General features: G+C 31.1%; 2 pseudogenes; both read right to left on the reverse strand.

Moving 5' to 3' along the window:
- Positions 1 to 15,073: 15,073 nt before the first annotated feature.
- On the reverse strand, positions 15,074 to 17,502 carry LOC149575251 (myosin-11-like; annotated as a pseudogene).
- A 170-nt stretch (positions 17,503 to 17,672) lies between these two features.
- LOC149575252 (myosin-11-like) lies at positions 17,673 to 23,306 on the reverse strand (annotated as a pseudogene).
- Positions 23,307 to 23,839: the final 533 nt, after the last annotated feature.

Consider the following 23,839-nt stretch of genomic DNA (forward strand, 5'->3'; position numbering starts at 1 on the left):
ATTTAGCTACTGGAAGGTTTGGATGTATCAATGTCCAAAAGTTATAATATAAATTCTGTTCCGTTGTAATTGTCTCTATTCGCATCATACCAGTGGGGTTCAAAATCAATACAAGTTTCACTGCTTTTAATATATAATTGGGGATTTATACGCGCATTTCACATGTACCTTTCACAGCTTCATAATACAGATTTAAAAAATTACCCATAAGCCAACAAAATATAGTAATCATGATAACATAACTGCTAAACTCAACAAGGTGCTCGCAAAAATAACAATTGACACATATTGGCTTAATACATTTTAATTTAATAAATTTATTATAAATAACTATAATTATTGATAAATTATAATATGAAAATAGTAATATTTTCATAATAATAATAATATAAAACAATATTTCTTAAACAATTATATAATATAAATAATAAGAATATATATATAATAAAAATCTACAAATCTAAATCAACGTAGTTTTAAAATCCATTCTGAGGTATATGAGCTCAATCAAAATCTTACATCCATAATATACAATGTAATAGTTTGATAAAGAAATTGGTTAAAGTATAAAATCCAAAATGTATTACAATAGTACTTAGTACTATCTCAAATATAATCCATACCAACACATATATGCTAGATTGAAGACTTGTGATCCATCATGCTTTGTTATAATTTTTGTTCAATAGTAAATCAGAGTCCCATCAAATAAGCAAGCAGATTTTTTTGTAGGGTACGTCTGGGAATTGAATCCAATTTATTGGAAGCCAATAAAAATACATTACATAAAAAAGGTATTTGTTTAGAACTGGACACTTGAGTCTAAACCCTTCCTCATATAGAATGGGGACTCATTCCTATTCGTATTGTATATCTATTCTTTTTAAAAATGAATATGCATTGTTGAATGAGTAAATGAGTAAAATTTTGATAAAAGATATTACTTTTATCAACATAAACACAATAAAATAAAGAAATAACAGTAAATTGTTAAAAAATAAAGTCCACAATCACGGTTTGTTTGTTTGCAGCTACTTGTTATGACAGTCAATTGTGTGATCACGCTTGCTTCATTTTTATATTCTAATTCGATTAATTTAGCTACTTGACGGTTTAGATGTATAAATGTCCGAAAGTTATAATATAAATTCTGTTCCGTTGTCATTGTTTCTATTCGCATCACACTAGTGGGGTTCAAAATCAATACAAGTTTCACGTCTTTTAATATATAATTGGGAATTTATATGTGCATTTCACATGTACCTTTCACAGCTTCATAATACAGATTAAAAAATTACCCATTAGCCAATAAAATATAGTAATAATGATATGAAAACTGCTAAACTCAACAAGGAGGTGCTCACAAAAAAAAGTCAATCTCAAATATAATCTATACGAACACATATATGTTAGATTGAAGACTTGTAATCCATCACTCTTTGTTATAATTTTTGTTCAATAGTAAATTAGAGTACTATCAAATAAGCAAGCGGACTATTTTTACGGTAGGTATGGAAAATTGAATCCAATTTTGTGGAAGCCATGTACTAGAAAAAAATACTTTGATACAAATAAATATACATTACATACAAAAATATTTATTTAGAACTGTCTAAACCATTACTCATATACAATGGGGGCTCATTTCTATTTATATTGTATATCTCTATTCTTTTTTAAAATGAATATACATTATTGAATGAGTAAATGTTCTATAAAATTTGATAAAGGATATTGCTTTTATCAACATAAACACACGATATAGAATAAAGAAATAATAGAAAATTGTAAAAACATGAAAATTATTTTCTATCATCTTTAATAAAATGAATTATAATATTTAGAAATATGATATGCAAATTTTCCTGAATGTTTTTCTTACAATATTTTGAAAGTCAGAACCACCGTATACATCTCAAGAACTATCTTAGACGACCCTATGAGCCTTCATTATATAGGCAAGTTTCAACCACCCAAAAAGGTTCTAAAAAAATTAAACCTTAAATTTGAGGAGAACTATCCCTGAGATATTATTGTTCACCTGTTATTACATTGCAATATGCTCCACACATTTTTTCAAAATCAAATGAAAATTTAGAAGAACATTATGTTTTTTATTTCAAGTAGTGCAACTTTTAGAGACACTCATCATTAGTCGAACTAATGGGCTATTATAAACCCATTTCAAAAAATGGTGTGAAGTGCTTAACTTTGACCTCCTTTTAGAGCTTTTGAAGCAATCAAAACCAAGCTCAAAGTTTCTACTACCAGTATCAAATTTAATATCTTCAAAACTAGACTTGATCTTGAAATGAAACTTTATTAGCTGACCAATATATCCAAAGAGAACTTTGAGGGAATAAATTAATACATTGTATGCTCCAACAACCAACTTAACAAAAATATAAATTTTGCACTGAGATAAAACCCTTATTGACAAACCAAATAATATTTTTGGATGACACAATTGAAATCTACTAATTTAGTATTGTGTTAGGGTTGAAAATTCAACCCTTAGCCTTGGTCCAAATTTATTCACATAGGAAATGGCTATGTCTATCTTTTCAAAAACAAAAAAAAATTATTATTTAATTTTTAAACAAGAGGATTCATGTAAAGTGAAATGAAATGTATAAGTAATTTGTTTAGAACTTTTAATTTTGATTATTTTAAGAAAGAAATATTTTTCCAATCTAGACATCTTTCTTAACTATGCTTGACTATCACACTCGAAGCCTTGACCATTTAGGTAACTAGTGTAGTCATTGCTTCTACCAAATCCCAATTGTTTATGCTCCTAACTAGTCTCATAAACTATAATAGTAAAATGTTAATTGGCCAATTGTGTCAAATCAAATTTAAATCATCAATTTCATGCTATGAAAGTTAGAATAGAATAGAAGAAATAGATAGCTTATTATTGCAATATCTAGAAGGAAAATTCTCTAATATACATGTATGCAAAATATATAAGAATTGATGAGACATGTGAATTATTTGACCAAATATCTTAAAGAAATATGGTAAAATGAAATGTCATCAATTTTAGATATATGCTAAATGGATCATTTGGAAAAATAAATTGAGGAACTTTATACCTAAATACAATAGGTTGATATAAAATAAAACTTCAAAAACTTTACATCTCCAACATCTTTATTCATGCTATGTGAAATTTTTAACATGTTGTAGGATTCATTACAAAATTTTGTCAAATGTTGTAGTTGTCACTAACTTGGTAGATATGTGAGCAACATGTTGAAGCATAGACAAGGGGCATAAATGGGTTGACCTAATAAAGAAAGGAATATTTTCCTACTTATTTCTTTCAAAGTATAATATATGTAGTATTTCTTAGAAAATACAAATGATAATTTCTCCATCAAGTAAAGGTGAAATAGGAATAGAGATTACAATCACCCATATTGACAAGAAGATTTAATAAATTTTTAGAAAGATGTTTCATGGAAAAAAAAAATTGATGTGTAACAATTTTGGTATTTTCAAAGTTGTGATAAATGCAATGTGTGAAATAGCTTGGCTAAAAACTCATTATCAGGTGTACAATTATATTCAAAACATGTATCGTGGTAATAATGATGAATGCCTATATTAAAAAGGAAAAAATAATCATATGGAAAAATCTTAGTGTACATTAACAATTTTTATCTCTTCTGGTTTAATGGTTTTATAGAAGGTACTAAAATAAATATTATATATTTTAAAAGAAATTTAAGCATATTTTTATGTAATATACATGTAAAGGTTTCACCACTAATTTGATGAAGTATTGTTTCCTATAGTCAAAAGTAAAATATAAGTTTATCCTTGTTCAAGAGGTTTTATATGGTGATCTTAAATTATAAATATGATTAAAACATTTTTCTTAGCAGTGTTAGATTAAGGTAGATTTACATCCCCTCTTAATGTGCCCCTAGGTTTCTTGTATCAATCCTTTGAAAGATTCTATTGATATTTTTCTTATGTTGGTAATATTGACTTATGCCATACTTCATTTTTTTGTGTAATAAAGCTCAGAAGTCTATTGATAATACTTGAGGAAGATTATTGAAGGTGTAATGTATGACCAAATAACCTTTTCTTTCCAATTGGTTGAAGCTAATCATTCAAAATATCTTTCTAGTGAGGCCATTGTATAGGGTAATAATAGATCTTTATTTTACTTGGTGGGCTATGAGGGACATCAAATTTCTTTTGATTTCTCCTATGATGGTTTTAGGAAGTCTTCCTCAACTCAATGGAGAAATGCTCTTCATGACCACCTTACAATTTGTCCTATTTATATTAATGAAGATGATTTAATTTCTTTTTTGGTGGATTTAAAATGGCTAATTCTTGATTGTTTTCCCTCTTGGGCTAGCTGAAGTGTCAATTGAATTTAGGATTTCCTTATTATGTGGTTGCCATGTTCCTTTTCATTTTATTACAAATTTACTTTTTGTTGTTCTTTTCTTATCTAAATTTTTTGTAACATAATACAAGTGGATTTAAGGATTATGATTTCATCAATTATTTCTATAACCAATGTTTGCAAGACTAAACTTTCTTTAGAAAACATAATGGTTGTTTCTAAGATTCATAGTGAGATTAAGGAATTATTTATTATTTATTTTGTTAATAATGTTGTCTTTAAGAATATCTTCCTATCTAAGTATTTGTTAATATCTTACCATCTTCTAATATTTCCTTATTTAGGATAGTTAATGAGGTTTTATTGACCCCTTCTAATAACCACCTTAGTGTTTTCCTAATTCTATTTATGACGACAATTTAGATTCTCTTTTAAAGAGGATTTAGAATGGTCAGCTCTTGATTTTTCTCCTAGCCTAGTTAACATGTCAATGTACTTGGGACACCTTATTCTTTGGTTATTTGTACTCCTCTTCACTCTACTAGAAATTTACTCTTTTAGTTCTCTATGCTAAACGAAAGTAATTTTTAACAATTTAAAGGTGGATGCTAGGATGAATGTTTCTTTAGATGTTTCTATAATTGATGTTTTAAAAATTCAACCCACTTCAAAAATAATAATAGTTGATTCCAAGGTTCAATGTGAGATTAAAGTTTTTTCTATTATATAGATACTATTAACGACATTGTCCCTAATTATGTCATCCTATCTAACTATCTTTTGGTTTCTTGTCATCTTCTAACATGTCCTTAACTAAGGTTGTTAAAGAGGTTTTACTATCCTCTTCACCCAAATATCTATCTTTTACTAACAAGGTGACCCACAATGCTAGTTTGCACTTTTTTGGCCATCCTAATTTTTTTTTAAATAAGAATTTCTATAGAAAATCTAATAATTTATGTTTTGAGAGCTATCATTCAAAATAATTAATTGATGATGGTTATATAAAATCCTCTTATGTTAAACTCTCTGTTATAAACCACTCTCCTCTTAAAGTATACTTTCGATAGGGTTTCCTTTACACCTATCAAAATGTTGACCGAAAGTCACTTCAACATTACCTTCTTGGAGATCAAATGAATTCATTTAGAAGTTTTTCTTTCTAAGTATATGGTCCTTATTGTTAGAATTCCAAAAATTACAATTTTTAGTGCACATAATTTCATTAGTGTATTATTTTTTATTTTATTTTTTATTTCTTATGGATGTAGTTTTCTTTTCAGACATTTATGTCTTTATTTCACACATATTGAAAATGTGAAAAAATAGAGTTTTTGTGCATAATCAGAAATGTTTTTTCTATAGGTATTTGTATTCCCATTCCAATACAAAAAGGATAAAGTTAATCAAAATTCATTGAAAAATGTTATGCATGATAAAGTACACCTATGTATAGGTTATAGTTACTCTAGCCTAAAAAGTAAATCAAGAACCAAATCGGCAACAAAAACTTAGTATAGAATCCATACCTTAGATATTGATGTGAGATATCTATGTTTCAAAATTAGAATTTCATTATTTCTAAAAAAAATATTATGTAGTATATTAAATGTCACTTCATGAAGATGTTTATTACATAGAACTTAAATTATCAAAAAGTGTGTTCATATATACATAGTTGTTTCTTATTTATTCTTTTTAAAAAATATATATTTTAAATATAAACAAAAAATCTCAAAACTAATGAGTTTACTTCTTTAAACTCTTAATGGTTTAGTTTCTATATATGTTAGAAAGTGTGAACTTGATAAAATTAATCGATTTCAATGAAAAAGTTGATCAAAATGTGTAAATAAGTACTGTGGGATGTGTTAGAATATATAGTCCACCAATATAACTAAGGGGATGTGGGGATTAGTTATCCAACTATTACCACTATTATCGACCTTAAACAAACTTAACCATATGAGAAATATAATCAGAAACCACAACAAGATACTCATGCACAATAACACTAGATATTTTAACTAGGGAAACCCTTGATTATAGGAAGAACCATGGTGGGGATGGTACTCACGAGATAATGTTCTAATATAAATATTCCTTGTTAGAGGATGGACCCTATTAAGAGTCTATAAAAATATTCAATACATATCAGTCCCTATTAGGAGACTTTGAATAACTATTAGGAGATTCTAACCCTATTAGGAGTTGTGCCAACCTTGTTAGGAGTTGTGGAAGACAACTGGACCCACTACCCAAATAGCTTCAATGGAGAGACCAATGAATCCACTATCCAAATGATCTATGTATTATTCCTTATAGAATAATAGAAATGAATGGTACTTCCTTCCTATATCCTTTCAAATGGACCTCTTCTCCTTCTGATCTTGTAACTAGATCAAAAAAATTGCATCTATTAATCCCTTGGATCGATTACTTGCATTTAGTAAATAGTTTCCTCCTTTTTGTACTGTGCACTTCATACAATGATCACAACACACATAATTATATTACAAACAAGGAAAACACCTTTCCTTTATAATATATCTTCAAAATAATTTCTTGAGTCAACATTTAGGCTTTCCCAATTAATTGTAATAAGATAATTATTTAATTTATAATTATAATAACATTGTTGGCTCATGGTCTATAAAAAAATTCACACATATGATAGTAGATCTTTTGCATCCACTAACATCATTATCAAATTGTTCTCTAGCATTGACTGACCACACATCTTTTGATTACATCTCAGATGAAAGATGTAATACAAAAATCATAAACTACTTTCCAAGTACTTTGTCTCTATACTGCTCTTAGTAAATCAAGTACAATTTCTATACATCTTCAACTTACATGTTGCACATTAAACCTCATCATCACAATATAGTGCAAAATATCTCCATGACCACACATCACTTGACAAGTAAAACCTTTTTTATACAACTAAGATCTCTTTCTTTTATTATTCTAGTCTTCATAGACTTATTACTATTGTGACATCAATGACAAACATAGTAATGAATGAAAGATGTCAATACTCTCCAATGCTTAGGATATTCCCCCAATGTAGTAGATCATCAACATTCATGCTAACAATCTCCCCCTTTGGCATAGATGAAAATGAAAAATATCTAAGTTCCATGAATACCAAAACAATACTCTATTGCTACTACTACTATTCTTATCTTATCAAATCCTCTTCATTAATCAGATTTGAAATCCTCTGGAACACTATTCTATTCTTCTTCTTTCTTAGTATTAGCCACTATTGTTCATAGTAAACAACTCACCATACATCAAAATATAGATATATTCCTCCTTCTTTACATGAATCTTTTTAAATGTCCCTAAAAATAGAGATTTCCATGCACTCTCCCCATACATATTCAAGAGATGTCTTTCATGCATATTATCCCCTATTGACATCAATCACAAAGGCCTCATTATGTCAATTTAATGCTCCAAGTCTTCAACCAACTCAAGCGTCCAAAGACACTATTCAAGACCAAATACCAAGAGTCCTTAATGAAACAGCTCATCACAGATACTCCCCTATTCATGAAGCATCAACATTCAATCCAGTCTAACAATAGTTATCTGTACCATTGGATTGATGCACTTACTGGAGTCTCCTAAAAACTCCATTTGAGTTGTACCAAAATTTTTCTTTGCTTCCTATTATCTTCTCTGGAGGGTGATTATTTTTCGTGTTTTTTTTAGAGGTAGGAGTTGACATCTCAACTCTTATCTCATCTCTAGGTTCATATACATGCACTCCTCTTTTCTCAATAGTTAACACATCATTTTGTAGATCATTTTTAGCCTCAAAGAAAACTTTAGCATTATGTCTAACAATTCTAGAATTATCTTCTTCTTCATTTGAATTGTAATCTAACATCTTTTCCTTAGTTCCAAAATTTTCATCAATCTTTACACTTGCTCACTCAAATATTATCTTAGTTCTATGATTAAAACATCTATATGCTTTTCTTTTCAATGAATAGCCAAGAAACATACCTTCATCACTTCTTGGATCAAACTTACCAATATCATCATCTCTCTTAATATAACACTTGATTCCAAATATTCTAAAATACTTAACTGCCAGTGAATAACCAAACCATAGTTCATAAAGTGTTTTTCTCATACCTTTTCTATTCTATACTTTGTTCATAGTGTACACTTCTGTATTGACTGCTTCTCTCCAAAATGTCTTGGATATATATCATTCTCAAACAAAATTGCTCTTTTTGTCTCTACTATTGATTTGTTTCTTATTTCTACAATTCCATTCTATTTAGGTGTTCTAAATGAAGATAACTCTCTTTTGAGTCCATTCTCTTCCTCAAAACATGTTAAACTCTCTAGAGGTGAACTCCCCTCCTCTATCTTATCTCAAACACTTTATCTTAGCACCATATCCATTCTCAACTCTATTCTTAAATAACTTAAACTTCTTAAAAGCTTCAAACTTCTCTTTAGAAAATGCTACCCACCTAATTCTACTAAAATCATCAACAAAAATCATGAAATACCTTTCACCATAGAATCCTCTTATTCTAGAGGGACCAATGAGATCAATTTGAATAATCTCCATATTCTTTATGGTTGTGAACTTCTTGCTGGGAAAAGATGCCTTCTTATGCTTAGCCAAAATACATTCTTTGCAAACCACATTAGTAGGCTTTATTATCTTTGGTAAATCTTTGAGTACATATGTGCTACTAACTTTTACAATATTATCAAAGTTTATATGACATAATCTCCTATACCATAACAAAGTTTTATCCACTTTATGGAATTCAATTTAAATACATTACCTCTAGACCTAGTTTCAATCATATTACCATTATTATCATTGATAGTGAAACTCTTTTATATGAATTGCAATTGATACCCTTTGTCCACCAACTGTCCAACACCTAACAAACATCACCAATGTTAGTTCTTCCATCCAAAGTAATGGATCTCATTCCTGTAATATGATAGGTTGCATTGCTACCAACTCTAACAATACCTCCATTATGGTTTATGAATTTAAGAAACTTATTTATATCACCAGTCATGTGATGTGAACAACCACTATCTATTATCCAATCAGATTTATTTTCAAATTGGGAAACTAGAGCCTTTTCTTGTCTAATTTTTCTATCAAGACCATCTTACTTAATAGCTACAAATCCCAACTCATGATCACTTTCACTTTGAACTCTTTCATCAGATTCCTCATCTTCATTATCATATTAACAATTTTTATATCTCCTAGGCTTAAACTTTCCTTTATATTTTTTTTTCTCTCTTTTAGGATATTTAGATGGATAATGACCAAACTCATCACATGTCCAAAATTTAAAAATATTCTTACCTTCTTTCTCTCTTCTCACAACAAGTGTTATACCTTCTTCGATCTTCTTGTCTTCCTTAGATCTGGTTCTACTGCTATTAGAAAAATCTCCATTGGTGTCTACTCTTCTAGATACGCTTGGCCAAATACTCAAGACATTGGAACCTATCTCCCTTTTTGTTAATTCTCAAGATTGTCTCAAACCCACTTCTACTAGTTCCAATCTTCCAAGCAACATTTCCCTGGTAAACTCATTAGTGTAGGGTATTAGTAGCTAAATCATCTTAGAAACATGTCTAAATGTTGGTGTCAAAGTTTTCAAGATCTTCCACACAACCTCATCTTCTTCCTTGGTTACACCATGCAACTTGATTACTGTAACAATCCCTAATATCCTATCAATATAGTTTCTTACATATTCATCTTCAATCATTTTAGTGGCTTGAAATTCAATATTAGATTTTGCAATCTTACTCTCTTTGTATGTATATTCCCTTCAAAAATAGATTCTAATGCTTTTCAAATTTTATGAGATGGTTCAAGTAATTTTACCTGACTATATTCATTCTTTGCAAGAGTTGATAGTAAACCTTCTCTAACTTTCATGTTTCACATGAACATATCTTTTTCTGCTTCACTACATTCTTCAAACCTTTCTTCTTTCAAAATCATCTTCTCACTCTTTGTCAAGTGACAATAACCAAGACCCATTCATAATAGATGAATCTCCATCTTCTCCTTCCAACTATCATAGTTGGCCCCATAAAATCAAGGACTATCCTTTCTGGAAAGATTCACCATTGATCTCCCAAAGCTATTAAGCTTATACTTCAAGGACCTGATTCTTTGATACCAATTGTTAGAATATATAGCCACCATTATAACCGAGGTTGCGGGGGAGTCAATCAATTATCCAACTATTATGACAATTATCAACCTTAGAAAAACTTAACCATATGAGAAATATAATCAGAAACTACAACAAGATACTTATGCACATTAACAATAGATATGTTAACTAGGGATTTACACTTGATTAGAGGGAAACCCTAGCGGGGATAGTACCCACAAGATGATGTACTAATATAAATATCCCTTATTACAGGATGGACCATGTTAGGAGTCTATACATTTTTTTAATACATATTAGTCCATATCAGTGGACTTTTTATCCCTATTAGGAGATTCCAACCCTGTTAGGAGTCGTACCAACCCTATTTGGAGTTTTGGAAGACAGATGGACCCACTGCACAAACAATTTCAAGGGAAAGACCAAGGAACCCACTACCCAAATGATCTCTATATTATCCCTTGCAAAATAATAGAACTAAATAGTACTTTCTTCCATTGTCCTATCAACTAGACCTCTACTCCTTCTAATCTTGTAACCAAATCAGAAAACTCACATCCAACAATCCCTTGGATTGATTACTCACATTTAGTAAACACTCTTCTCCTTTTCACACTATGCACTTCATACAAGAATCACTACACACATACTTCTTTTACAAATAAGGAAAACATCTTTGCTTTATATAATATCTTCAAAATAATTCCTTGAGTCATCCTTGAGGTTTTCCCAATTAGTTATAATAAGATAAGTAATTAATGTATAATTATAATAGAACTATTGGCTCGTAGTATATACAAAACTTGACATGTGAGATGCTAGGATTTGTGCATGTACTGATGTCATCATCAAACCATTCTTTGTTACTGACATTTGTTTCTAAGCACTCTGTCTCTATACTACTCTTAGTAAATGAAGTACAATTTCTATACATCTTTGACTTACATGTTGTACATTAAATCTCATCATCATGACATAGTGTAGAACATGTCCATGACCATGCATCACTAGACAAGAATAGCCTTGTCTATACAACTAAGATCTCTCTCTGCTACTCTGTCGACCTTCAAATACTTATTGTTATGTTGACATCAATGACAAACACGGTCATGAATTCAATATGTGAATTCTCTTGAATGCTTAGGATACTCCCCCAATGTAGTATCATCAAAATTAATGCTAATAGAATCATCCAACCATTATAGCTGGATATTAGTACTTAAAAGGGAGAAAGTGCTACAGTTCTTTTGAATCTTAACCTTATTACTTTTTTGGGTAACATCATTGTTTCATTTTTAATAGGGAATTGCACCTAATATTTTTATATGGTTGTAGTGTGGAAGTGCTCTAGGTCACCATAGTGTTTATTGATATTGGTGGTTGTCACTATTTTTATCATGTGGCTTTAGTCATTGATTGGCATAACCATTTTGTATCATTTCTTGAATTAATGTGCAATGTATATGATTATTGACCTAGGGTGATATGTTTCTTTATTTTCATTCTACGACCATTCAATGTAAATGATGATTAAACACGTAGTAATGGATGAATTTTAATTATAGCTTGATGAGTTATCTTCTTTTCTAAATTGATTTGAAGTGAATTGGTTACTATTGTGAATAGATAAATTAACCTTATAAGTTAAAACAAGTAGACAAGGGGAAGTAAATTATGAGTAGTGAGATTGCCAGACAAAAGAAAGGGAAGACCCCTTTTTTAGAAAGTGAGACTTTTGAGTGGAGCAAGAAATCAACGAGAACCAATGACCTACAAAAAAATTTTCAAAATATAAATAGAGGGGTTTAGGAAGAAACCCCAAATAATCTTCCAAATACAAAAACCTTTGTGTTAGACTCAACACAAGGAAGGAAACTACAAACCAATAGTGGATTTTGAAAGGTTTCCCATAACCTTTTACTCGGAGGACTACCCAGAATAAACAAGCAAAGAGACCATAAAGGCCTTAAATAAATTCTCCCTTAAGGCATCTTGAAGCCAAATAATCTCAAGAGAACATATCACTAGTAAATATGAACTCAATTTTTGATGAATTTTGGTCAAAATTTTGACCAAGCTATTTGTGCAATTTTTCTTGTCAAAATTTTGACCAACTTGTAGGTTGGTTGAAATATTGATGAATACATTTGTCAAAAAAAATTTCTCTCTAGTAACTTTGATTTTTCATTTTTCATCAAAATTTTGACCAAATAGTGGTAAAAAATTGTCAAGAAATGGTCAAAATTTTGACCAATTCATGGTGGAAAACATCAAGAATTGGTCAAAATTTCCACCAATGTTTGGTCAAAAATTTTCAAGAATTGGTTAAAATTTCCACCAATTGTTTGTAGAAAACTATAAAAAATTGGTCCAAATTTTCACCAATTGTTCCTAGAAAACTATCAAGAATTGGTCAAAATTTTGACCAATTCTTGGTGGAAAACTTCCCAGAATTTGTCAAAATGTTGACCAATTCTAGCCCATCCCACAACTAGGATGCCATGGTCACGACCAAAGGATTGGTCAAAAATTCTTTGATTACTTTAAGGATAAGGATGGGCATAAGAAAGAAGTAAACTCTTTGAATGAGGAATCTAGGAAGGATGATATGATGAACTCCAAGGGTAGACTTAACAATAGTGAAGAAATGTCACGTCATTCAAATGGATATTTCAAAGGAAAAGATATTCCTTCAAATGTAGAATACCATGCAAATATATATATCCACTAAAACATTGTTAAAGATGCAAATTTGAAAACATACATTACAAAAAACTCAAGTGATAAAACACACTTTACATCACCCATTTTCCAAAGTGACAAAAATAATACTTGTATAATAATTGAAACTTTAGTTTGAGATCTAAAGAAAAATTCATTGCGAGAAGCCATTGCATGTAACCCTGCTTGAATGACAATGGCTAATAATCACAACTATGTGTAAGCCTTGTGAGCTTGATATCTATGGGCATATTTTTGCGTTCGAATTGTAGCAGCCTCCCTCCTCATGTTTTTAAAGTGCTCACAAGCTTAGTTCCCTGCAAATAGTAAAATGCTAAAATATGTTGAGAAAGGAAATTTTCTTGCTTGAAAAAATTGCAATTGTCTAGCCCATAAATTTATAGTGTATAAAGCACAATAAACCACTGGCATTGAGAAACAAATTTTACAAGTAGAAAAAAAATTTCACATTCAGTATAACTTTCCACCAATAGACCTACATATTCACAAACAAAAATACCTCTCCATTGATATTGCAAATTAATGGTTGCATTACGGAAAGCAAGAAATTCTTTTAGAGAAAGATGTGACCAAAAATTTTGCTGGATATTTTTTGCTAATTTTCCTAATACTTCAGTTCTTCGAGCATCGAATTCTTCCATTTTCCCTACTCTTAGAAAAATCCTTGTTTTCCCTATCTACATAGTTCCAAAAAATGTGTGGATTAATAAATCTATAAATCAAACACGAAGAAAGCATATCTCCTCATTTCAGAGACAAATGTTATTAGAAATAACTTGTTCATTGTCCCAGTTGAATAGTAATCGTAATGGAGGGTAAGTTCTTACCATGTCAAAGAAATTTCATCCTCATACAATAATCAAGATATAAAGTAAAGGTGGTTTTTCGAGGAAATCCCCTTAATGAGAATCCAAAATGGGAATATTTTTTAATTTACATCATGAAATATTCAATGACACGCAATTCTAACCCTTTTTGGAATAAAACTATTAACCTCATTTCTGGAAAATACAAGTTTGCAACATTATGAAAACTCGGGGATTTCTTTTCCATTTCACTTTGAGATTGTTCACGAAATTTGTCACTTGATAGCATCAAGTTCAAATTTCAAGAAGATGCACTATGTGGTGAAATCCTTCTAACATTGTATAGAGATAGAACATCATCGTACGATGTTTTAAGAACGCCAGCCATGGAAGGTTTCAGATGCGAATAGTGAGTCAAGACCAAAGATAAATATTGCAAGCATCAAACACTTGACAAGAGTCATTAAAACAACAATGGAAGAAAAAGAAATGCATAACCTTGTACTCGAAAGAAAAATTATTAAATTCATTTACTAAAGAGGTCAGACTAGGATTTACTAGTGCCAAAGGGCATTTTTAACAATGCGTAAGGATAAGACTACATAAGAATTGCAATCCTAGTGAGGGCTGTCAGGTCAATGTTTGAACTATATAAGCTTTATAACTTATTTTTCTAGGAATATCCTGGCTGCCAGTTCTATATTTTGTGAGCGAAAAAATTCTCTAATGATTGACTAGGTAAGTGCTTAGCTTAGAAGTGTACAAGGCATCTAAGAATAGTTGTTTGGTGGCAACTGTAGTATAAACAATATCCAAATCATAAATGAAGGGAAAAAAATTGCAAATGATTAAATAAGAAAATCCCATTAGTCATTAAAAAATTAAATATGCCTACTTTCTAACTACTAGCAAACAAAACTAAATGGCAAAAAATGTTATACCGCACAATGCAACTATTGTAGAACATTGTGGTTCTCAGAAATGCCTGGCTTTAGAACACTGTTTGGTTTCAGACATCATATGTAGTGAGGCTTTGTTGAGCTCAGTGTCTCTAGGAGAGATTGCAGTTGTTGTTGCAGAACAAAAAGTGAATAACTGAGTCATTCCAAAGATTATTCATGACAACAAAATTACAAGTGAAATCAATATCTTATTCCACAAAATGGAAATTTCAAGGGTTCACATATGATAGCACACAAAAGAAAACAAAATCAAATAATTAATATTGTAAAATCAAAATAGTCTTAAGGAAGAAAGGTGCATTGTATCACTAGTATACAAGAAAACATCAACCCTACCTTAAAACGTGTACCAATGGAGGAGAATTATGATGATTTAGAAGATTCCTCAGGTAGAGAAGGAAAATGACTTGCAATAGAGGTACATTTTGAAGAACGTAACAAATCTTGATGCTCTGCAACAACATAATCTGTGTTCTTGTCAAGGAACATATCAGTCTGATATGTAACATGTTAGATCCATAAGACATAAGAGATGAGCATTACTGTGATACAAATGCTAGGCTTGTGAAATTAAGGTTGAAGCAATTTCTCACCTCACCGACATAGTGATAAATTGTGAAGTTAGTACAAGAAAGTTTTTGGTTTTCTGAAACAGTTATTGTTCTTGAAAGTTTGGTAAAGATTTTGTGCAAAGGTCTCATGGGTTGATCTTGGAAACATACTGCAAATCCAAAAGAAAGATACATATTAGTGACAACTTTCTTCATATGTCCCTATCACAAAAAAATTTCAAGCATTGGCCTTAGTCTCTTTGTAATAGTGATCATGCATCAACATATCCTACTCATGAACTGGCATGAAAATAGAACATTTAAAACCAATGCAAGACTTTCTCTATTTGTTGAAACAAAAAATAACCTTCCTTACATGATCTCATTCTAATCAAGAAAAATATATAAACATATTTAAAATTTTACAAAAAGTGACTTCTATTCATCATCATTAATTAATTGTAGCATATTTCTTAACTTTAGTACATCTTAATTTTAAATTCTCCTAATATATCCCCTTTTATTATCTGAATGGTCACAAAACTCTCTATTTGTTTGAACTTTCAAGTATGATTTCATCACCTCATTTTTGTAAATATTAATTAAATGATCACCAATCCAAGCCTTCCTATTATTCCTATTTTGTTAAGTTAATTATGGCCTAATCTTTGCTTCAAAGCTGAAGTCCAAGATTTACTGTCATTGGTATTCAACTTCCATTGATGTCTATGAGATTCCTATTTTGTTGAACAACTGTATTATAACTTTCCATTAATTATATCCTATCCTCATAGCTAAAAAAATGTCATTATTATTTTCTTCCCATTCCCTAAATAATATTCACATAGTAATGGAAATGCCAGTCTTATTTTCAAACAAGTATTAAAATTAGTATATTGATAGATCTATGAATTAAAAAATAAAGTTAAGGGGAAACTAACATATCATATAATGTCAAATGCACATCTCAAAAGTTATATGAACAATGGTCTGACAAACATATTAGGCTTCATCTAGAAGAGCTACAATTCCCCCTAGTTTTTGCATATACAAAATATAGTTTTATTAAGATACTAGCCCTCAATTTCAAAAATGTGTGTTCTAATAAACACAAATTTCTAACAAAGCACTACAATTTAAATTTAGAAAGGGATAATTCACTCTTAAATATTTAGTCCATAAGATACTCAATTATATAGGAAAAAAAAATAGTAGTTGAGGTTATGAATAAGTGTTAACCCCACTTATTTACCTATACCCAGGATGTTTATTGAGAACCTTAATTAAAATGACATATTGTGTGTATGTTTAACTATGCAGTTTGCATCTAAATCTAACTAGCAAAGGAAATGGATATCAAAAAGACCTTTTCAATTAGATCCAAAACATCTTGATTGTCAACAAATTCAATGTAGCTCTAATCAATTTCTTCTCTTGTGTATTCATCCTATTCCATCTTAAAGACATGTTGCACAACATATGCAAATATAGCCTGAGCATAGAGAAAAAAAAAACTGTATAAAAAATATATTTCTAACCTAATTGAGCTATTGTTGTAGCTTCTCATTTGTAAGATTGGTAAATAACTATTCAAAAATACAATGAAGAAAAAAATAGGTTTTCCTTAGCTCACCTAAGAGTAATATGTAAACATTTCATATTATGAAAGCTTTCAAATATAGCTCACTAAATTGCAATGACTATAGCTACAAGGCATGATTTCAAATATGCAGTCTTGATGTCTATAAATAAAATGTACCTGTTATCCTTGAAACTTTCAAAACTATAAATATCAAGAATGCTAATTAGGGTCCTAGCCGATCAAATTATTTATTTTGTTCACATGCATGCATCGAATACAAATGACATTGTCTTAAGAAGAGCCCATAGATAAGTATACATTCTAAAAAAACTAAGAAATATGCTTCACTCTCCAAATATATTCTTCTTTGAGATCTTGTCCTAAATAACACAATATTCACAAATGGTACATCATACCAATTAAATAATCATGAGTATATTGTTTTTTCCAATGCATCTCAGCTAGTAAGTACAACAACTAGGTCAAGAGATTTTGTAATGCTTTCATCTCGAATCACAATTACACATTTAAAAAGAGAGTCTTCCAGATCCTTAACATCATACTTAAGATAATAAATAATGTAGTTCACTATAAAAACTCAGTACACAGACAAGATTAAATGGGCACTCTAGCAACATATTTAGACTCATTAAAACATCAAAATTACTTTTAAAGAAAGGAATCATACATAAATAACATTTCTTTCATCTTAACATGAAGCATAGCTATCTAATCTTTTGGCTTAGAATAATTTCTATCCTTGCCCTTAGTAAAATCAGCATTACCTAAAAGAAGAATAGCTGCCACAACTTGGAATATTGCATCTTGCAAATATTAAGTAATTGAGAGAAACTATAAACAACAAATCATGTTTAAAAGGATGGAACTATTTTAATTTTGCATTCTACAAAATGTCATACATGTTCTTTAGTACTGATTACAAATAACTTCCATTGCTCTGTGTTGCAAGGTACTCCTTCGTTTCACTAACTCCTTCAAGTTGATAACAGTTTTACTAATTCAAATAATGAAATGAACTTGGATGTCCCAACTTATATTTTTTATTTTCTTGAAATAAGAAATGAAAAAAGTTTCAAAAAATGGTTCTATTACTGTTAGCATTCTACAATGTCAAATTGAACATATGTCGATTTAGAATACAAATAGAAAATAGGAAATAAACCTACTTCAAAAGTCAATTATAGTCACAATTGCCAAAGCATGATGTTACATACCTCTACGGGTGTAGCACAAAGAAGGTAGAAACAATGATAGTTTCTCTCTGGATCTAGAATTTGGTAAACACAAGACATTTCAAGTAGGTATGTTCTAACAATAGCTCTTGATATTATTCAATTTTTGTCAAATTGTAGCTCAAAAAATTTACCAAAATGATTGCACAAAATGTGCTTCCTAGAAAAAAAAAAGAACAACAACAAATTGCACTCTTGATATTCCAAAAGCTAAGCCAAACCCCCAAATTAACAACTCAAGGTCTAGAAACTCCTTATATTCAATTTCCTTCTATCATACATGCAATGGAAAATCTTAAAATGAAAAAATAATTTACCTAGAATTGTTATTTCTGAAAGTTTTCACATTCCCAAAGGCTTCTAGAATAGGATTTGACTGCAAAGAAGTAAATAAAATAGAAATTAGATAATGACCACATACAAAAATGAAGACATGGTGTTAGAAGATTGAGATCACAACAAAAAATTCCACAATGATTCCATTCATAACCAAATTGCCCATTATTTCTCATTTCTAGGACTTGTTGCTCTACTTATCTCCCCTCAGTTGCTGCTTGACCTCCCATATAACCAAGATAATGCATAAGCATTTTGATGGATTATGTTTTACCTGCCCCACTTTCTCCATTCACTAGGATGGACTGACTTATCCCCTCATTGATCATCACCCAGTATCCATAAAATGTTTAAATAGAAGTATGAAATAAAGCCTCTTTAACACAAAATACAACTTCAATCAAAAATTTGGAGAGACTTACTTGTATGTAGCATCTCCCACAACAAACACATGAGGACATAACTCTCTAAATGTTGCCCCTTTATATTGTTCCATCATTTGATTGTCATACAAGTGAGGAAGTTTTCTAAAAGGATCGATGGCAATTAATATACTCCTAGTGTAGCTATGCTAGATACAACATAATGTCATCATAGAATGTTTCTCTTAGTAACACTATTTTGTTGTTTATTTAAAAGCATATGAATTGCACTTTAACTAAGACAAAAACATAGAATAGTGTCATAAATGAAGAACAAGAAAATAAAGATCTATCTAAATATAAATAATAATGATACAAAGTAATTCAAAGAAAACCCTAACAACTTACATATATTTCATCTAGTTCATATCTAGATGCCAAATTTTGTAGAAATCTTGGTTCATGTAAATAAGCAAGTTTTGTCATATCATCCACTCTGCTTGGCAATATTTCACAATCCTTGGGATATACATTTGACAAGTTTGGAGTCACCTACACACAAGAAAAAGCTTCTTATTTGGATCTCCAGAACTAGAAGACCAAGATATGATTACCAACCACAGCCCTATCAATTTCACTCTGACAGTAATGACCAGTGAGATATAGCATAATTCCCTAAGCATGAGCATACAATAGCTTCTCTAAAAAACAAGGTTTTTAACCATTGACCAAAAAGAAATCATAAACAATTCACAAATAAATGATGGAAATAATATTCCTAGACAAATCAAGCCATTGGTTTTCCTATAGGAATGGGTAGCAATACTATAAACACTCAAATTAATAAGGTTTTCATAATTCATTTGTTCTATGTAAATATTTTTTTTTGGATTTTAATATCCACATTTTAGATCATATTTCATGATCCATCATCATTAGAATAAATCATGATCCACATTTTGAATAGTAGTTCACCTAGTCCTGCACTTTTTTGGACACTTTCTTTCCCACACCAACAAGCACTTGTAGAGTTTCATATTCATTTAATTACTATGACAAAACTTGCATCTATCATGGCCCTATAAGTTTTTTTTTGTACTCCACCCTGTAGATGTGGAAGAAATATATGGATTCATATTTTAATATATATGCATTCAACTCACATAGTAAATTGTCATAGAGAATATAGTTAGCAAAACTTGTGAGGTGAGAAAGTGAGCTTTTCCCACTAATGCATTAGTATCAATCACAAAAAGGTACAAAGTATTGTTAGTAACATGTTTAAGATTATATATGATTAAATGGTATGCTATTAATTAGAAATCATTTATCAAGATGCATTAATGTTAGTCATATATTGGAGTTGTGAAGGATGTATCCCACCATAACATTTTCCATTTAAAGACTATCTAGTGGATTTGATGTTATAGTGTCTAGAGTTATCTTTTTGTGAGTGTCTCTTCATTTCATTTGTAAATTTGAAAGATCATTCTTTATTGCAACTACCTAACCCTTCATTATGAAGACAATAAAGGGTCAAGAAAAGCATATATGTCTTGATGGTATTCATATTGGTGGATGATTATTGTTTTTAGCTAAGTCTAGAATTTGGTAATATTGTGTTGGTAAATAGATTGTCCTTTCAAATAAACTCTCCGAATGCCCAATTCTGAAAGAACAATTAGATGCCAATAGTTGGATAATCTACCATGAGATTGATAGATTTCCTCTGAATTGGAAGGTACAGCTCCCTTATGGAATGATATGCAATGAATCTTTTTTATTGCCTAAACTAATTGGGTACGTTCTTAACCCGAGAACGGAAGAGGAAAACGAAGCCAGCCCTAGACAGAACTAGCTCAGGTAGAGAATTCAATTCTACACCTAGCCAACCCTAGGAATTCACATTTCCTATGACTCCCCGATATTGGGAATGCAATGTGAGTGCTATGTATGCAAATGCATTGGAAAATGAAATGAAAGAGAGTGTTAAATGATCCCAATTCTTGTAACAGGAACATCTACAAATACTCTGATCTACAACCCATTCATAATTCAACACAAGATGGAAGATGATGCCCAAAACTGAAAATAACAATACTCTAATTGATAATAATCAAAGGAGAAATACTAAATGCTCTGATTTAGAATAAAACCCTTGTTGCTTTGAACATCACAAATAAGAATACTTAAATTTTATTCGCTCACAACTTATGCTCAATCTATTACAAAAACTCAAACTCTTAACCTGCATAATGAAAATGCGAAACAAATTAACTAAGCTTCTTTCCCCCCTACTCCAGCTCTTTGTCTCTTGCAGAAAAGAAGAGCCTATATGCAATGCAATGAAATATCTAAATGAAAATCCCCCCCTCTTCTGTTCCAGCTCTCTGACTATCTGCAGTCAAGAAGAAGACCCCCCTAGACAGTAAAGAATTGACACCAAGCGTGATTGTCTCTGCAATCTCCCTTCATACCAACCATTTGCCGACCCTTAATTAATCATTTATGACAGCTTATATAGAAAACACCATAGTATGAAGTGCTTCAAATTTAGAGACTTGGAAAGACTTTGAATAATATTTTTGAAATGATACATAAGGAGAAGCCCAAAAGACTCTGTCTCATCCTTTGATCTTCCTCCAAGAATATGAAATGAAAAGACTCCCAAAACTGGATCATCATCCTTGGACATTCTCATCAGCTTTGATATTTGCTTATGAAGTTTGATTACCATTCAAGTCATTGGGCTTGCTATCCGACATCCAATGCTAGGCAGTTTTTATATCATCTTGTCTCACGAGCTTTGAGAATTCTTCATGGTCGTATTGAGAGTTGCTATTTCTTCCAAACGCCTTTTGAAGCTTATCTAGATCAAACTTTTGCTGCACAATTCTAGCACTTTCATCGGTTAATGCTTGTATAAATTTCATCTTTGTGACGCTTCAATTACCAATGTAACTGATTAACTTTCAATACTTTAAACATTCTAATAGTATCGTTCTTTATGGGTTCAAGCAAATTATTTCCCAAAATTTTCAACAATCTTCTAAATATTGGTATTGTTGGAATTGCTGCTGGAGATATTTCCTCACTATGCTCTCCTACACCAACATGAGGCAGCATTTCCTTCTGAAGAATGTCTTTTGCATACTTTATACGATTTTCTCTGGTAACACCAACGGTTGATCCTCGCTTCCCAATATAATCCAAGGCAACCTGCTTGTTCTGAATTACGAATGCCTCCTCCAATGATGGTCTCAACAATTGAAGTCGTAGCATATATGCTCTAGAATATCTTTGTCAGCAACAAACCCAAGGGCTCTGAAAACAATAATAATTAGAATGCCCAAATGAATATAAGGCAATGTTGCTCGGATAAACTACCCAGATGAACCCCCTTTGGCACATGCTCTTGAAAGCGTGCGCACAAACATGCTACTTGGTGGTCTATTTTGTGCTTTAGCCGTGGACCTCACCTCGGCAACATAAGAAAATTTGTTTGGTTGACGTTTCTTAAAAACATAGATATGATTTGCGCTCATTTTTTCTTTGAGCAATTAGAACCTTTTCACTGCCATTTATTCTTCTAGGCTGTGCTCATGCCGACTGAGGTTATTGAGTTTGTATAAGGAAGTACGGGGAACTTGACCATCACACGTACCTTCTCCTCTTGTAAAATCTTCTTTGACAAACTCGTCTCACTTTTCTTCTTGAAACAAGCTCCTCTATTTCTTCAAATGAACATTTCACCCTCAATACTCTGGCAAATCTTTGGAAAAACCGAAGAAATGGAAGAAGAAGAAGATGAGTTTGCGATAGCCTCGAGATAGAGGCGCCCTCTGTAGGCAGCAAGATTTGTGTAATACACCGGAGGAACCAGCGAGATGGGCTTTGTAGATCTGGAGTACGTGTAACACAAGTAACATCTTGCTGAATCTGTGCAAATATCAATTTCATCAAATTAATCTGAGGATGAATGAGGTACAAAACATTTTTACAGTCACTCGGAATAGGATTTGTTGAAAGATGACCTAGGTTTTCAACATCGTATTCCTTCAACAGCATAGTTTGAAGTATCAAAGCAAGTGAACTGCTCAGCTTGGGATCCAAATAAAGCTTTGTCTTACCCCGTATCATATACAAAATATTCTAGCTCGATCCCTAAATGGAGATACATTAATAGGGGCATTGTCCAATCGAAATCTGAGCCATTTTCGCAGTCTCCTAACCCTCACCAATATTGGCTAATTTGGAGCCAAATACGATCTACTAAGTCAATCAAAACAGGTTAAATGTTCGATTTGAGCATATGGGCAATTGCCACACAAAATTTCTGAGCAAATGAAGACATTAAGGATATGTGATGGTCCTCCCACAGAGATACGTGTGGTTGCCTTTTCACTTGCTATTGACTCATCCCATGCCACTGTGAATGTAGCCAACAAACAGGATCCAAGTCACCCATGCCAGTTATAGTGCCCATGTATTGGCGAACACTTGACTCTTCTATCTCAAATAACATCCTCAAGCGCATCCCAATTGAAACATGGGTATGAAAAACTAATTTAGCATATTTGGCCAGTGGAATAACAAATTCAGATGGACTTTGATGGTTGATTTCCTCCCACTCATATCTTTATCTGCACATGCTATGATCACTGCTGTGATTA

This window comes from Cupressus sempervirens, chromosome 2, assembly GCF_028749045.1.
Source record: "Cupressus sempervirens isolate cs-2001-9-10 chromosome 2, ASM2874904v1, whole genome shotgun sequence".
Taxonomy (NCBI): Eukaryota; Viridiplantae; Streptophyta; class Pinopsida; order Cupressales; family Cupressaceae; genus Cupressus; species Cupressus sempervirens.